Raw genomic sequence first — 19,216 nt, 5'->3', positions numbered from 1 at the left:
TACGGAGATGCCAAGTATCTTGGTTTTAGCCCTTTTGAATTATTATATGGACACCCTGTGAGAGGACCTCTGAGTCTGGTTAGGGAAGGCTTGGTGAAGACCTCTAGTAAGCACCCTCCCACGATGTATTTAGCTACATGCTGGCTTTTAGGAACCAGACAGCCCGCTTCAGGAAGCTCGCTCAGGAATACCCGAAAGCAAACCAGGAAGACATGAAATACTGGTATGACCAGAATGCCACTCTGCTTGAGTTTCAGCCTGGCCAGAAAGTGTGGGTGATGGCCTCAGTGGAGCGTAGGGATCTCCAAGACAAGTGGACTGGGCCTTTTGAGGTGGTAGAGCGCAAGAGTGATGTCACCTACCTGGTGAACTTGCAGACTCCCAGGAAGCCTTTGAGGGTCTTGCATGTGAACCGCCTAAAACCTCACTTTCAGAGGTCTGAGTTGACTATGCTCCTAAGAAAAGATTATGAGGTGGAGGAAGAGAGTGAGCCTCTTCCTGGTCTCCTATCTGCTCATGAGAAAAATGAGACTGTAGAGGGTATGAACCTCTCCCCCTCAGTGATCCCAGAGCAACAGAGGAAATGTCGCCAGGTATTGGGGCAGTTTGCCTCACTGTTATTCTTGGCCGCAGGAGTCACTATTTTTGTACACATGATGTGGATACTGGGGACAGTCCACCTGCAAAACACAAGGGCCCGTATTTATACTCCGTTTGCGCCAAATTAGCGTCGTTTTTTTCGACGCAAATTCGGCGCAAAACTAGCGCCATATTTATACTTTGGCGTTAGACGCGTCTAGCGCCAAAGTATGGGCAAATAGCGTCATTTTTTTGCGTGAACGCCTTCCTTGCGTTAATGAGATGCAAGGAAGGCGTTCCCGTCTAAAAAAATGACGGCGACGCAAATGCGTCGTATTTATACTCCCGGGCAAAAATCACGCCCAGGAGTTGGCGGGTCAAAAAACCCTGCATTTGCGCCACTATTTAACGCCTGGGTCAGGGTAGGCGTTAAGGGGCCTGTGGGCTCAAAATGAGCCCACAGGTGCCCTCCCCTGCCCCCAGGGACCCCCCCTGCCACCCCTGCCCACCCCAGGAGGACACCCAAGGATGGAGGGACCCACCCCAGGGACATTCAGGTAAGTTCAGGTAAGTATAATTTTTTATATTTTTAATTTTTTTTGGTGGCATAGGGGGGCCTTATTTGTGCCCCCCTACATGCCACTATGCCCAATGACCATGCCCAGGGGACATAAGTCCCCTGGGCATGGCCATTGGGCAAGGGGGCATGACTCCTGTCTTTACTAAGACAGGAGTCATTTAAATGGCGTCTGGGCATCGGAAAAAAAGGCGCAAATCGGGTTGAGGCGATTTTTTAGCCTCAACCTGACTTGCCCCATTTTAAGACGCCCTAACGCCATTTTCCCCCTACACCGGCGCTGCCTGGTCTACGTGGTTTTTTTCCACGCACACCAGGCAGCGCCGGTCTGCTAGCGCTGGCTAACCCCATTCCATAAATACGGCGCCCGCATGGCGCTTCAGAATGGCGTTAGACAGCGCTAAATTTTTTGAAGCTAAACTGCGTTAGCGCAGTTTAGCGTCAAAAAGTATAAATATGTGCCAAGATTTACAGGATGACTCACAAGGTCAGGGCTAACGTCAAGAATGACGAGTCCAAGATGTTAGCATTAAGGGTTATTGAATATTCCAGTAACCCTTGGGCCAGTTCTGTGTTCTTGGATCCAAAGGCTGTTACTCCTGCTGCCACTCCAGAATTTAGGTTCTGTATGGATTACTGTGGAATCAATGCGGTCACAAAAACTGACGCGCACCCCATCTCCTAAGCTGATGAGCTCATTGATTGGTTAGGGGCTGCCAAAAATCTCAGTATGTTTGACTTAAAGTCTGGATATTGACAGATTGCTCTGACTGAGGGGGCCAAGGAACGGAATTAATTTTCTACCCCAGACGGGCACTATCAGTTTAGTGCAATGCCCTTTGGATTGAAAATGCACCTGTTAACCAGGTTCTGGCTGGATTGGAGGACTTCAGTGCAGCCTACCTGGATGGCATTGCTGTGTTCAGCTCCACTTGGGAGTAACACTTGCAGCACCTCTGCAAGGTTTTAGAGGCCCTGCAGAAGGCAGGCCTCACTATTAGGGCAAGTAAGTGTCAAATAGGGCAGGGTTCTGTGATGCACTTGGGACACCAGGTGGGGACTGGCCAGGTGGCACCCCTACAACCAAAGATTGACACCATTCTGGCTTGGGAGCCTTCCAAGACCCAGACTGAGGTGAGAGCCTTTTTAGATCTCACAGGATACTATAGGAGGTTTGTCAAGGGGTATTGCACTATTGTTGCTTCCTTGACTGAGTTAACCTCAAAAAATCAACCTAGAAAGGTGATCTGGACTGAAGCTTGCCAGAAAGCTTCTGATGCCCTGTAGGCAGCTATGTGCACGGCACCCGTGCTCAAGGCACCTGACTTCTCTAAAGAATTTGTTGTGCAGACTGATGCTTCAGAGCATGTTGTAGGAGCAGTGTTGTCACAGTTAAATGAAGAGGGCCTAGACCAGCCTGCAGCCTTCATTAGTAGGAGGTTACTTCCCCGGGAACGTACGTGGAGTGCAATTGAGAGTGAAGCATTTGCTGTGGTCTGGGTGCTGAAGAAGCTAAGACCTTACTTGTTTGGGGCTCACATCCGGGTTCACATATACCACAGGCCTCTTAGATGGTTAATTCAGATGAACAGTGAGAACTCAAACTTTTTAGGTGTCTATCTCTTTACAGGAAATGGAATTTACAGTGGGATACCACCCTGGAATAGAACAAGCCAATGCTGATAGTCTGTCCAGATTCTTCCACCTTAGTGATAAGAACTCCATGAGGTTGGGTAGTTCTCCACACTTTCAGCTCGGGGGGACAGGTGTTAGACCTGGCATCCTTGCATGGTCTCTCTGTCTTTTTTACCTCTGCTTCCCATGTTTTGACTGTGTACTGGACTCTATTTTGGCTGTTTTTGGTACACTGGGCAATTTACCACTGCTGACCAGTGCTAAAGTACAAATTCTCCTTGTGAAAAATGTATGTGTAATTGTCTTTCCCATGATTGGCACATTTGCTTTACTAGTAAGTCCCTAGTAAAGTTCTTGTGATGTAAAGGTTTCATCACTAGTAATGGTTAACATTCACAACACAAGTAAATAAACAGACTCACTGCATGAGATACCAGGATTGGAACCTTCAACATACTGAGTGACAGTCCCAAAGATTTACCAGTAGACCACAGGTGACTCTGTTATAGTGTGCATCAAAACTTTGCAATAACATTTAAACCTACCATCTTGCTATGGTGATTCTTTGTATGAGGAATGTTTAACATTCAAAACACTAAGGGCCTCATTACGACCCTGTCAGCCGGCGGTAAGCTGGCAGTAACGCCTCCAACAAGCTGGCGGTGTTCCTCTAGCTGTTATTACCTTGGGGCATTAGCCACGGCCATGCTGCCGGCCCCTCCATCATACCGCTAGGCTTCCGCCTTGCGGTCATGATCCCCAACCACCAGCCTGTCCACTGTGGTAAACATCGCCATGGAAAGGCTGGCAGTAAGGGGGACTAATGTTGATGTGACTTATCCGCTGGTCCAGCAGATGGAAACACTGTTACCATCCGCTGGCCCAGCGGAAAAGTTATAATAGGGAGCCAGATATACCGCCAGCACTGGCGGTATACTGGCTGTATACTGGCGCCCGCAGCTTCGGCGGTCTTTTGGAAAGACCGCCAAAGATGTAATGAGGGCCTAAGAAATGTATAGAAGTACTACCATGACATGACAGCATTTGAACCTTCATCCTACTGAATGATAGCTCAATACTTTACCAGTAGCCAACAATTAATCTTTTCTGCTGTGCTTCAAAATATAACTATAACATTTCAACCAAATATCTTGCTAGTGTGATGCTGTAAAGTCAATGAATGGAGAGACCATTGCAATAGCAATCTCTCTCTCTTTGATGAGATGAAAGTGTTTTTTTAGGCTTTGATGAATGAAACACTTTGAGTGAAATATTTGCAGACAAACTGAAAAGGGAAATATATTTGTCAATTAAAACAATCATATCATCTATTGATAAGTACCTCAAAAATATTTAAAGTTCAGATGTGCCAGTGGTCATTTATCTGCTTTGGTTTAATTTTAACTTCAAATATTTGAATTTAAAATTAAATTAATGCAGGAAAATAGCCACTGGCACACCTAAACTAAAACCCTCAACCTTCACTGTAAGGGTCTGAGAAAGTAATCACTATGCAACAGATCACTCCTGTCTTTCTTTCTCTCTTCCACCCCATCTTGGGAAGGAAGAGAGAGACAGAAAGTGACTGGCCCCCTGAGTCCCAGCTGGCTCCCTGTCTCCTGAGGGGTCTGTCATACAGGGAGTTGCTGGAAATGTAGCTCCCTACATGCAGGAGCAGTCCTTTCATCTTTTTTCCTGCCTGCATGTCTGTGGGCAGGTAAATAGATTAATACTTCGCTTCCAGCAAGTGGGAGCATTTTAGCAGCTCCCGCTTGCTGAAAGCAGAGTTATTGTTTGCTTTTGCTTGGTGGGAGCGGACAATCCGTATCCTTACATATCTATATTTCATTTTTCTTTAATATCTCTTAAACTACTGAACAGACTTACAGCAAATCATTAAAAAACAAGCTTTTTTGGATCAAGATCTAACTTTCTTCCAAGTTTGATGTAATTCCATCCAGCAGTTTGTGGAGTAGTCATGTACAAAATTCCTATGGGAATTAACATTGTGTAATGGATTTTTTGACCCCCCCATTTTTCTCAGCTTCAACTTGATGAATGACCCCGAATCATACCATGCATTATAGGACACATTGGACACTTTTTGGAAAATATTTCATGAAGATTCGTCAAATGGCACCAAAGTTAAAGGCAAGTCAATAAACACTTTTCCTATATGGATGATATGTATATTGTCAAGGTACATATATGTGGAGTTATACATAGTAAAACGTTGCTTATCGATAAAAACTTACCTTCATGATAATTGTGCTCTCGATAATCTTGACACAGTATGTGTCCCATAATATTTATTTTTCCAATATTCTGTCTAAGTATTGTGGTGGTATGAGTTGACTTGATTCATTTTATTTGCCCCTAACTTCCAAAAAAATGAATATGCACTTTTTTCAAAGACTCCAGTTTCGTACTTTTTCCTGACATTCATCACAAGATCATCCACACTGCAATCCTCATTCAGTGTATCAAAGTACCACTGCAAGTCAAAGGGTATTGGATCTCGGATGACCAGATCATCTTCATACTGAAGCAGTGGAACGTGTTCACCTCCAGATTGGCTGGGGATTTTTTTCTTCCCCTGTAGATGCAGCCCATGTCTGCTGTAAATAAATTGACCAGGAGAGGGCCTAGCATACAACCCTGTTACATCTATGGTTGATAATAATTCATTTAGTATCTCTGGTGCCGTCACCCATCTTCAAACATACTTATTTGTTCCAATATAGGTGTTAGATATCCCTTAAGAGTGTATCTAGACTACACGAATTAGTTAGTTTCTTCCATAAAAGCCCATTAGTTACCATGTCAAAAGGCAAAATGAAGAATTAAAGCACGTGTAAAGCAGGACTTTGCCCTTTCACTCTTTTTTAAATGGGGTGGTGGACTGAGCTCTTTAAGATGATATGTTGAAGGCAGGCTAAAAACAAAATTGCTAATGGGTGAGTGCAGAAGATTGGATCTAATTTAGAGGTGTTTATTGGGATCCCGTTTGAACCAGGGGCTGATGAGGACTTTCAATTTATGAGCAATAGCTTCCTCATAAACCTGTGTATTGTAGATGTTTTACTGATTACTTCATACAATATAGAATGTCTTTGATGTTGCAGAGACCAAATAATACTGTACCCTATTAGTTTAGAAGGAACTCTTGTTTAGCATCCCATAGTTCTATTTTAACTCTTCTTCATTTCCACAAAATCATGTGTCCATTCTTTATTTTCTATATAATTGTGTATTTCATTTTGTTGATTTTCCATTTAACATCTCTTATCTCTGTCATTAATGTGCTGCATAGGTTTACTAAACAGACTATACTTGTTGTGAATGAAAAGATTAAACAAATGCGTTCCCACAGATGCTATCTTTATTTTGTATCAGAAGTGTTCACAGTCAGTTAAATGTATATGACTGAGACTGTACCTATTCACCATAATATTTATATTTGTAATTACATCATTCAAATGTTCTATCCAGGCAGATAAACTTCTAGCAAGTTATACAGTCTACTGGCTAATGCTCTAAAGGGAATCTGTATTCTCATCCCAACTATCATGTACCTGACAATTCCGTAATTCTGAATACATCATTTCATTTTTCTCTGTGTTGACTTTGAAGACAGTAGACCTCATTTCATCTTTTGGCTACAGATTCTGTGCCTATGCTGACAATATGCTGCTGATCCTTTGTTTAGAAGACAAATCCAGTCTTCAAGACAACTTTACATTTTCCATGATGAAAATGGCTGAATATCAATTTGCTCCGACGAAATTTTAAAATTGAGATTCTAGTGCAAAATGTATCTCCACAGTGAGTTATGGGTGTGAGATCTGGGGACATTTCTCTATATACTCAACAGATTGCCAAAAATATGTTTTTGAGAAGCTCAATAAAGCTTCTGCAATGTATCCCCTCCAAGATCGCACATGAAGAAGTATGGTTGGGATACATCTTAGATTATATCTGTCTCTGCCCCCTTCTGCTGTGGTGCTCCATCTAGCTGAAGGAAGAGCTTAATTTTAACCAATCAGTCTTAAGGGACTGTCTGGATTTGGATTGTAGGTTTTGCATCCCTTGTTTGTCAAACATCAAGAGTACCTTGAGTGATCTTGGTAGATCCAATCTGTTGACTGATCAAGACCTCATCACCATAGCAGATATTGTGTGGGTCCAGCAGGCTATTGCTGCTAAGGTTCGCTAAGAGATGGAGGCTCTTGCACAGATTGAGGGCATGATGATCGATTATAACTTGGCTAAACCTAAGAGTGGGCAGGAACCTTATTTGATGCTTAAGATGTCTGGCTACCATAAAAGGTTGCTGATCCTTTTTAGACTAACTATGATCCCACAGTTATTGAATGTCGCTGATGGTTAGCTTAAAGCCTCTGAGTTACTTGAGTTTTTATCTGGTGTTTTAACAATTAAATGTTGAGAAGCACTTGCTTTATTCACATTAATTGCTGTATTTCCCTTTCATTGAATGGCATTGTGATTTTATGATGTATTTATGTTTCTATACTTTTATGAAGTGCATTCTTCAATTGGAATAAAGTCCACTTAATTTGACTTGAGATCCTAGTGTTTAGAAATGCCTCATGACGGTCCTCATCCTGCTGGTTGCACTAACTGGAGTCTTGCCTGAACCCAGCTCCATAATCTGGGAGACACATTGAATGCCAATTTATTTTTTGATGTTCATCTTCAGAAACGTACTTTATCCTGTGTTCTGTTAAGTAAGCTACTCAATAGGTCCTTCCTTTTATTTCTACTGGGTTCAGGCACCGGTTGATCCAATCACTGTTCCTAAGTAGATAGGATTACTGCAATGCCTTATATGTTGGTTTTCCTTCTACTTGACATACAAACTAAAAACTATCCAAAACGTGGCAACATGTTTATTGTTGAACATTTTTAAATTTGCAAGCATATCAATGCAATTTTAGCTACTTCACTGACTTCCTATGCATCAAAGATAGGGGCCTATTAGGTGTTTGGCAGACGGAAATACCAGTCCACCAAACTCTCGATGTGGTGGGCGCTGCCATGTTGGTGACCTAACCCGCTGCCCTCATTACGACTTTACCACTGGGTTGACCGGCGGAAACCAAGGTTTCCACCAATCAGTCCAGTGGGAAAGGTGCTGCAGCATTGTCACCAGCTCATTATAGAGCCGGCCGCAATGATGCCGCATGCAGGGGGCACCCTCGACATGTGCACTGTCTGCACAGCAGACGGCGCGCATTTCGAATGTGCCTGGCTGGCAAACTCCTGCACTGCTCATGCCAAAGCCAATATTAGGAGTGTTATTGGAAAGATACCTATCATGTTATCAGCAATAATCAAAGGTGGAAGAGACAGGGACCTTAGCTTACAGGTGCTGATTTGAGCCATGACGTCACCATTTTCTCTGTGTTGGTGCCTTTCTAGATTGTTGCTGGAAGTTAACATTACTTAGACATAACCAGTTAATGACACCTCATTGCGCTTGACACTAAAAACATGCTGGGCACTTAGGGAGCCCTGTTTCCGCTTTGTGATTCAAATGATGTAAAATAGCTTGTGAATTATTCATACAAAGTAGTCTATATTTTCTCCTTGCAAAATATTATGGACCTAACTGTTGTCTCATCACTCCCTTTTACTGTGTAAGCACAAGTAAATTGGCAATTCATTTTCTAGTCTTTCATTTTTTTTTCATTCCATTCATGTCAATCTTTTGTGAATTGATGCTCTTGAACAAGATATTTGAATATAGGAATGGGACATGAAAACTTTCTTAGTATAATATTTTTCAAAACGAAAAGCCATTTTTCTACTCAAATTGTAAAAGACTCCTAGTGAAGTTGATAATCAATAAAATTGAAGTAATTTAATTAATATTTCCTGGCAAGTGTGTTATAGTATTTACATGCATACGCGCTGGACTGCTGCTGGGGGTGGAGAGGAGCCCTTTAAAGATTTTATCGTGCTCCCGCCTCGCGGCATGCGCTGGACTGCTGCCGGGGGCGGAGAGGAGCCCTTTAAAGATTTTATCGTGGTCCCGCCTCGCGGGACACGCTGGACTGCTGCTGGGGGCGGAGAGGAGCCCTTTAAAGATTTTGTCATGCTCCCACCTCGCGGGACACGGTGGACTGCTGCTGGGGGCAGAGGGACGCGCAGGGGCAGCGCCCAGGTGAAAGCTGGGCCAATGGCGGGCCCGTCCTTCGCCTGTCATTGACAAGAAGAGTCTGGGCTGGGCCACCCCTTTAATCCTTTTTCTGGGGCCCCGTTGAATGGTATAGAATCACAAAATAGCACCGATTGAAGGAGGAGAAGGAGGGGTCTCTGTTATCTTAGGTATTTGAGACGCTTTTTTTAGACACTCCTTGTCCTGTCGATTCATACGTGTACCAGGAGACTGTGAGGGTTGTGGGCCCACAACTTTGGGTTTTTTTTGTGGCAGGAAGCCGTGATTAGCCCTTCCCTTCATGACAGGAGTTGCATAAAACTCAGCCTTACCCCAGGTTAGCATTGGGCATTGGACTCTATAAGGAGGGGAAAAAACATAAGGTATTCAGGGGCATATTTATACTCTGTTTGCGCCGAATGTGCGTCAAAAATTTTGACGCACTTTCAGCGCAAACGTTGCCCCATATTTAAACCCTGACGCCCGATCCGGCGCACCAGGAAAATGGCGCTATGTGCGCCAGATTTTGGAAGCGGCACCCCGCCCTGCGTTAATGACATGCAGGGTAGGCGTTCCCGTCCAAAAACAGACGCACATAGCGGTGCGTGGTATTTATGCTCCAGGGCAAAAATCACTCCCGCGCGGCAGGCGGCGCAAAAAAATGGCGCAAAGCACGAATAGCGTGAAATTTTAACGCCTGGGTCAGGGCAGGCGTTAAAATGGGGCAAACACACCTGTACTTAATCAGAACACACAGAACAAACAACAGAGCAGCAGAGCAGCAGAGCAGCAACAGGGAGACATGGAGGTGCTTTTTCTTCAACGTGCACGTAGACGCAGAGCCCTGCAGCAACAACAGCAGCCACAACAACAACAGCAGGGACCCCAAAGACAGCGCAGAAGGCAGGAGAGGATATTCCGCCCACGAACAACCCTGCATGGCCTCAGGGAACGAGACATCATCCAGAGGTACCGGTTGAACTGGCAGGCCATTCAGCAGCTGCTGACAAATATTAAACAGCAATTGGCCCCCACTTTAGTGACTCCACGCACTATCCCAACCGAAACAAAGCTGCTTGCCGAACTTCACCTGCTGGCAAGTGGCTCGTTTCAGACAACTGGTGCCCTGGTTGGTGGAATCTCACAACCATCTTTCTCCGCATTCCTGCCTAAAGTACTGGATGCCATCATTGGACTGACACCCCGCCACATCTGCTTCCCTAACACAGTGCAGAAGCAGCAGGAAACAAAACAGGGGTTCTACACCATCAGTGGCTTTCCGCACGTCCTTGGTGCAATCGACTGCACACACGTACGCCTTGTGCCACCTGCTGCGAGTGAACACCTCTACCGCAACAGGAAGCACACACATTCCATCAACGTGCAGGCCATAGTCGATCACCAAGGACTGATCAGCAACATTGTGGCTAAATATCCTGGGAGTGTACATGACGCATTCATCTTCCGTCACTCCACCATCAACCAACACTTCCAGGATGGACGGTATGGCAATGGACTACTTGTTGGTAAGGACAAAAATCTACTTATATACTCACTGCACAGAAACCCTCTAGGATAAACAACACATACACCACAATAGCAACACCTAGACAGGAACACACTGAGGTACTCACATCACTAGCCATGTGTCACAAGTCACCATTGAACCTCTCACACATTTGAATTTACTCCACAGCTTAGTGTGAAGACATTCATGACTGTGGTTGCCTAAATGTCACCTTGCAAATTGGAAGTCTCACAATAACCTGTACACTAATACAATGCATAACTTTTAAGGGATGGGATGGCCTGGCTATGTTCATATGAACGTTTCTAATACCCTTTCATGTTTCAACTCTGCATGGAACTATCATCACACCCCCAGTGAGGACACACGGACACCTGTGTCACAAGTCACAATGCAAGGGAGGGCACACTGTACTTGAGAAACCAATACATCCTGCTGACAAACAGTTAGACAACAAACACTTGCTCAGCCAAGGAAAAAAAACAATGCCAAAGTTTCCACCAACAACCATAGGTTGTCACATTAGTACACAAAATAGTCACAGACAACACAACACAACTACTGCCATCAAAGATACGTACAACAGTGCCTCCTACATCTAATTGATACCATTCTGTGTTTCTCTTTCAGGTGATCAGGGGTATGGCATCCAGCCTTGGCTAATGACACCATATGAGAATCCAAATACTGCTGCTGAGCGGGCATACAATGACGCCCACAAGAGGACACGCAGCATTGTGGAGAGGACCTTTGGGATCCTAAAGTCAAGGTTCCGCTGCCTTGACATCACTGGCGGAAGCCTACTATACTCCCCAGAGATGGTCTGCAAAATCATACTCACTTGTGCCATATTACACAATATTTGTGTACAAAGGAACATTCCCCTCCTTGAACCGGACCCAGACATGCCTGAGGATGATGATGAGGAGGATGCTGGCCTGCAACAGGAGGGGGAACAACCTAACACCGCAGCAGGAGTGCGTAGGCGCCAGCAGCTTGTGAACAATTTTTTTACTTAAGTTATTATAATCACTTGTATTCCACACTTGTAAATAAACACAGATAACAAACACCACATCATGCTTTGGCCTATTCATTTCTGACCACCTTTAGTTTGAAATAGCTGAAGATGAATGTCGTCTCATTGATCAAGAATGCCATTAAAATTCATCACACCAAAAATAAACATCACAACTGTATGCACAGAGGGTAGGATGTGATATGTTACATTACCATACACAGAGCCCAACAAGAGTACAAATGTGACAATTACACATGCCGGATCCAAACAACTGAAACAGTCTCTCATCCAGCCCAAAATTGGAGATCATTTGAAAGTCACATCACACGTGTTCAGAGACAGGGTGGGACCATCCATGTGTACGTGAACATGTCATCAATGGCTTCTCTCAAGTGTATGATGTGAGCAATACACAATTGCAACAACATCAGCTGCCACTAACTCAGGAGGAGACCTTGAAGTTACAGTGACAACATACACACAGACAGGTCATACTGGATCCACATTCCCACACACATGTACACATATGTCATACAACCAACCTAATATTTGAAAGTAGACCATCACAGTTGTGTCCCAGTTTGAACCTAGCAGGAAGATTGTAACATGACACTAAACCAGTTTATGCAGAAAGGGACACAGACAAGCAAAACAATCTTCGCATTATCACATCGTGAACGCTGAGGGGCATATTTATACACCGTTTGCGCCAAATTTGCGTTGTTTTATTCGACGCAAATTCGGCGCAAAACTAACGCCATATTTATACTTTGGCGTTAGACGCGTCTAGCGCCAAAGTATGAGGAATGAGCGTCATTTTTTTGCGTGAACGCCTTCCTTGCGTTAATGAGATGCAAGGTAGGCGTTCCCGTCCAAAAAAATGACTGCGACACAAATGCGTCGTATTTATACTCCCGGGCAAAAATCACGCCCGGGAGTGGGTGGGGCAAAAAAACCCGCATTTGCGCCTCTTTTTAACACCTGGGTCAGGGCAGGCGTTAAGGGACCTGTGGGCTCAAAATGAGCCCACAGCTGCCCTCCCATGCCCCCAGGGACCCCCCCTGCCACCCTTGCCCACCCCAGGAGGACACCCAAGGATGGAGGGACCCATCCCAGGGACATTCAGGTAAATTCAGGTAAGTATAATTTTTTATTTTTTGTTGTATTTTTTTTTGGCATAGGGGGGCCTGATTTGTGCCCCCCTACATGCCACAATGCCCAATGACCATGCCCAGGGGACAGAAGTCCCCTGGGCATGGCCATTGGGCAAGGGGGCATGTCTCCTGTCTTTACTAAGACAGGAGTCATGTAAATGGCGTCTGGGCGTCGTAAAAAATGGCGCAAATCGGGTGGAGGCGATTTATTTGCCTCAACCTGACTTGCCCCATTTTAAGACGCCCTAACGCCATTTTTCCCTACGCCGGCGCTGCCTGGTGTACATGTTTTTTTTCCACGCACACCAGGCAGCGCCGGTCTGCTAGCGCCGGCTAACGCCATTCAATAAATACGGCGCCCGCATGGCGCTTCAGAATGGCGTTAGCCGGCGCTAAACTTTTTGACGCTAAACTGCGTTAGCGCAGTTTAGCGTCAAAAAGTATAAATACGGGCCTGAGAGTCTTGCAAACTTAGGGGGTCATTCTGACCCTGGCGGTAATTACCGCCATGGCGGAGGTCGGCGGTAGCACCGCCAACAGGCTGGCGGTGCACCGATGGGCATTCTGACCGCGGCAGTTCAGCCGCGGCCAGAAACGGGAAGTCGGCGGTGTACCGCCGACTTCCCGCTGCCCTTGAGAATCCGCCATGGCGGCGGAGCGCGCTCCGCCGCCATGGGGATTCTGACACCCCCTACCGCCATCCTGTTCCTGGCGGGTCTCCCGCCAGGAACAGGATGGCGGTAGGGTGTGCCGCGGGGCCCCTGGGGGCCCCTGCAGTGCCCATGCCAATGGCATGGGCACTGCAGGTAAGAGGGCCCCACAAAGAATTTCAGTGTCTGCTTTGCAGACACTGAAATTCGCGTCGGGTGCAACTGCACCCGTCGCACCTTCCCACTCCGCCGGCTCCATTCTGAGCCGGCGTCCTCGTGGGAAGGGTGTTTCCCGCTGGGCTGGCGGGCGGACTTTCGGCGGTCGCCCGCCAGCCCAATGGGAAAGCCAGAATGACCGCCGCGGTCTTTCGGCAGGAACCGCTTGGCGGGCGGCGACCGCCGACTGCCGCGGTCAGAATGACCCCCTTAGTCATATGAAAATGGTATGCAACTTAGCTCCAAATCGTCATTACTGCAAACGTCAAATGGGCTAATGAGATGAATGAATGGTCAACAGTCATTCATACCATATGGCCTTACATTCGCCCGCTGCTGCAGGTTTGCCAGGATATGATAAAAATACTCCATGGATACAGTAGCTATTCTGGATGGTCAAATCCTAGGGTGCTGGGGGCCTAACTCCACCTCTACCACCCCCAAAACATACAAGAATCATGTACTTGTGTACTAAACACATGCATAAGGCACATGTGTGGCCTCCATGTCACAAGTCCTACACAAATATGAAACACAAAATCATAATGGGACATGGTCAGCCCCATAAAAACTGAAAGTGACTCTCCCACTCCCTGTTAGGACTACAGATAAAAGCATCCCCATCATAAAGGTGGGGACATTTTGGAGACGGAATACATAATGGTATCAAAAACATCATTTCAAAATAGCCATCAGCAATTACACCAAATATGTTGTCAAATATGGTCAATACATTAGTTAACGTATCCCAAACATCACAGTGTGAAGGCCGTCTATACATAAAAGTACGGACATTTGTCATATACAAACACAAATGTGTCTCACATCGCACCGTTTGACCATGACAAATCACCTTTCCAAAGGTAAAAACATGAAGACATTTGGATAAATTTGCTCCATATTCTACGCATATAGCATGGCCGTCATAATTTGTTCACGTACATGAGTGCACACAATGCAGAGTCAGATACAAATGTATCCAAAAGTGTCTTGATATTTCACCTTCAAATTATTATTTACATCCACAATATTTTTGACTCTGCATCATGTGCACTACTGTACGTGTAAAAAAAAACACGCCCATGATGTATGCGTGGTGAAATTGACGCTACATGGACAATATGTTGGTCATTTCATGTACAGTATTAATTATTAATATTCATATCATATTTTTTCACTCCGCATCATGTGCACCACTGTACGTGTAAAAAAAAACGACGCCCATGATGTATGCGTGGTGAAATTGACGCTACATGCACAATATGTTGGTCATTTCATGTACAGTATTAATTATTCATATTCATATCATATTTTTTCACTCCGCATCATGTGCACCACTGTACGTGTAAAAAAAACGACGCCCATGATGTATGCGTGGTGAAATTGACGCTACATGCACAATATATTGGTCATTTCATGTACAGTATTAATTATTAATATTCATATCATATTTTTTCACTCCGCATCATGTGCACCACTGTACGTGTAAAAAAAACGACGCCCATGATGTATGCGTGGTGAAATTGACGCTACATGCACAATATTTTGGTCATTTCATGTACAGTATTAATTATGAATATTCATAACATATTTTTTCACTCCGCATCATGTGCACCACTGTACGTGTAAAAAAAACGACGCCCATGATGTATGCGTGGTGAAATTGACGCTACATGCACAATATATTGGTCATTTCATGTATAGTATTAATTATTAATATTCATATTTTTTCACTCCGCATCATGTGCACTGTAATGCGTCATAAAAAATTGACGCACAACTGTGTATGCGTGAAAATATGACGCATAACGGGAAAATAAAAACGGCGGCCATTTTATGCAGGAAGTGATGTAATAGGATATCCTGTTTACAAAATCTGTACTGGGAGGTAACTTTCACTTTCACTTTGCAGTCTCAGATTTCTCTAGACTGTGTGGTTGTGTGAAAGGTGTTGTCCTGTGTTTTACTGCTCTAGTGTCCTGTGTGCCTTGTATTTTGTCTTAGTGTCAATCTATTATTGTTGTATCACAATGTCTCAGTCTGTTTAGTGTTATTTTGTCTATACCTGTGATAGTTTGTATTGTCTGTGGGAGTCTGTTGTGGGTAGCATAGTTTGGGGGGTTAGTTGGGCTATTTTTCTACTTCTCCTTTTTCTTTCACACCTCTACCTTTCCCCATTTCCCCCTTTATATTTTATATTTTGTTGGTACATTCTTATCCCTCTCAATATGTCAGGTAGGCCTCGCCTGTCCAGGATGGGGGAAGACAAATTGGGGGGGTTCATATGGCTCGTAAGCCATTTCCTCCCACTAATGCTGGAAGCTGGGAGCCGTGTGATACAGGGGTATCACACGGAGGCCAGGAAAATCCGGTGGGAGAAGGTGCGCCATCACCTGGTCCGGGTCTATGGGAGTCTCAGGAATGTACACCAACTCAAGCACCGCTGGGCAGATCTGATCACCAGGGAACAGGACCTGCTGGACCACCTGGGACTCCAGATTGGTGGCCATGTTGGTGAGTAAAAAACAATTACATGGGAATGACAGAAATCGGTGTGTGAACATGTGATGATTGTTAGCGAATCTGCAAAATAAGTAGCTGAGTGTGTGTAATGCCAGGGAAACCTAGGCCCATGGTTATACACATTAATCCCCATTCTTGCAACACATGTACACGCAATGACAGCTTTATAAATTCAACATCTATTTATATTATGCTAAGTCGCCCCCTCTCTGCGTCCCAAAATGTTTCAAATGCTGCGCTACAAAGGTATACATATGTGTCCTAATGTGTATTTGTTGCAGAATGTGTATGAAGACCTATGCTACCAGTCCGATGGATCATTTTTGCAACACATACCAGATGCCTGTAGCTGCATGTAATGTAGTGTTGCCTTTGTGTCAGAAAAGCAACACGTGAACGGCTCCATTTGTACTCCACTGGTCATAATGGCCAGTGAGTACGTCATGTAGAAACAACATACCTACAGATGCAGACGCCATAGCTAGACAGAAAATTGGAAACACATGATGATGCTATACATGTGTGTTGCCGTCACGTCACATGAAGTTAGTCATGTTGTTCACACATATGTCACATGTGTGTCTGGTTGCTGTCTGTTGACCCTGTCCAAATAGCCTGTTTAATTGTGAGTGGTCATGCAGTCCTCATGGAACCAGTTTTGGAATGTCTCTCGGGGATGCACATGCTGAGATGTATGGATAACATTATTGTTGGGGCATACTAATGGAGGATTAACTTGGACGACACCTGACTGTCCTGACCACTGCATGAGTGTAGTAGGGTGTGACACTGGAGCAGGAGACTCATCCAATGTTAATGTTGAATACAAAGTGATCCATGCAGGATGAGCATGTGTGAAAGTCTATCATTACCATGTCATTTTCACACAGTGTCATTGTAACAGAAATCTTTTGTCCGTTCACCCAGTCTGAGTATAATCTTTGTTTCATGCTTTACAGGTGGACCAGCCTCGTACACCGTGGGAGAGGTGGCCCATTTTGACGACCCCGATACCTACAGTGAGTGTCGCCTGAGTGCTATTTACATTGTTTGGTTATGACGCATGATGGATTACTGTGTGTTCAAGAGAATTCATGATTTGATGTGCTGGCCGTTCATTGGCTTTGTTCTTTTAGTGTGATATCAAATTAGAATTATGTTTCTGCAAAGCAATACGTAGTCATCTCTCAGATTGAGGGGCTGTAGCCCATTCAATTATGGCGGCAATTGGGAATGGTATGACTCATTTCGAATAGACTGGTCAATGTTAGATTTGGTCAGGGACTTGCCATGAACTGAGTCTGCATATCAGACTGACAGTCTCCCAGATAGCTTAGGCACATGGCATTGATGACAAGTGCTTCTTCCTAGTTGAGGATGGACTGTGTACACTGTAGGTTGGATCTTCCATGGGCATGTACTTCCACAAGGTGAACTCGAAGTGTGTGTGACTTGAGTGCAATGCCCTAGGTGTTCAGTTGAATCATGTGAATGGGTGTACTACCTCCCCTGTGTGTGTTGTTAAACATGCCTCACTAATAGTATGTTATGTTGGGCTAAGTCATAACATTTTGACATGTGTGGACCTGGGATGTGACAAGGTTGGGCTGACTACAACGTGTTGCTAGCCCTTCATAGGTGTTGTGTGTGAAGGCACATAATTGTTGCACTTTCTGTACACTCCTGGGTGTGCATTGAACATGGGATTGTTGGTTGTTCTTCCCACACCACCCACAAAGACTGGGATGTTACTGTGAAACAGGGTACCTAGGACTGTAGCAACCAGTATGTTACACGTACTTAACGCCTTTTGTGACTTGAGTTAGTACCTTGGGCCAGAGTGAGAAAAATGTCTACACGTTGCAAATGGCATAAATATCTGTGTGGGATTTGCAAACGTCTGTTTCCTAATCCAAAATGTCTTTGGTGGTCATGTACATATGAGTAAAATGCTTTTCAAAATTGATATAATGAAGGGTTTTACCAGACCTACTTGCAAATCACAGTGGTAGGCAATCCCATTTGCAACCGAGTACGTGGTTGCAAAGTGAGTAGCTGTTATCATCCACTTGAAGTGGATGGTAACCACCTTGCTGACTGGAAGGGGTCCTCATTGTAAAGCTTCAGCCTTTGTGAGTGGACTAAAAGAATCCTGCGCAAAAAAGCCAGTGGTCTAAGGGACCAATAATTACCGTGAAAATTTCCAAGTATAATTGTTGTGATTTAAAAATAATTGCAGCTCATTTTTCTTTCCGGTAAACGGCCTACACTTGGGGAGAAATAACTTGCTTAATTTAAAAACAGTCACGTCTATGGAGTTCTGCTGGTCCCAGCAGGCCACCATCCCCTTGCCCATGTTGCTAAGGTGGGGCAACTTGGAACCCACATCATTGATGTTCATGAGGTGGGTTTTATGGACCCCATAGCGACTCGCAGACGGTGTCAGAGACACCATTCTGCTTTGCAATTTGCTAGTTGATTTTCCTAAATTCCTACATCTGACACCTAGTGTGGACACATGATTCTGGGCCAGGGGTTCAATCTTAGCACACAACTAATTAAAAATGCTATTGAGTGAGGAGTGTGAGTGTAATCACATAGAATGACATATGTACTGAAGTCAGTATGCGGAAGAGCTGGTGCCATAATGTCAAATGCCTTAGGTATGATTTGGATGAGTAGTTTAGGGTGATGTCATCCATCATGTAGAGACATGGATATGCTAGGTGTGATATGACCTTAGGGATGCATGATTCACATGTACTTCCTCTGAGCATTTCCGTGAACTATGTTGTAACAATTGCTGCATACAATATATTTCTAGTAATGGACAAATGAGCCATTGTGGGATTCAACCCACTGTAAATTCAATGCTCAATATTTCCCTTTTCTCTTCACAGCTGCAAACCTGAGTGCCGCAGAGCGCAACCATTTTGAGCACAGGGCAATGAGGTACAGGCACATCCTGCAGGTGCAGTGTGGGTATCGGAGGATGGCCCGCAGATACAATTCCGATCGGGCCTCCGGGGCGTGGTATGCCACTCCACAGGCTCCACCAACGGTGCCACCTACAACCACCAGGTCTGCCCAAGGGGACCCAGCGACGGACCAGCCATCTTCCTCAAGACGTGGACCCAGCCGTGTGTTGGGAG

Source organism: Pleurodeles waltl, chromosome 4_1, assembly GCF_031143425.1.
Source record: "Pleurodeles waltl isolate 20211129_DDA chromosome 4_1, aPleWal1.hap1.20221129, whole genome shotgun sequence".
NCBI lineage: Eukaryota > Metazoa > Chordata > Amphibia > Caudata > Salamandridae > Pleurodeles > Pleurodeles waltl.
This window is presented reverse-complemented; position numbering follows the sequence as displayed.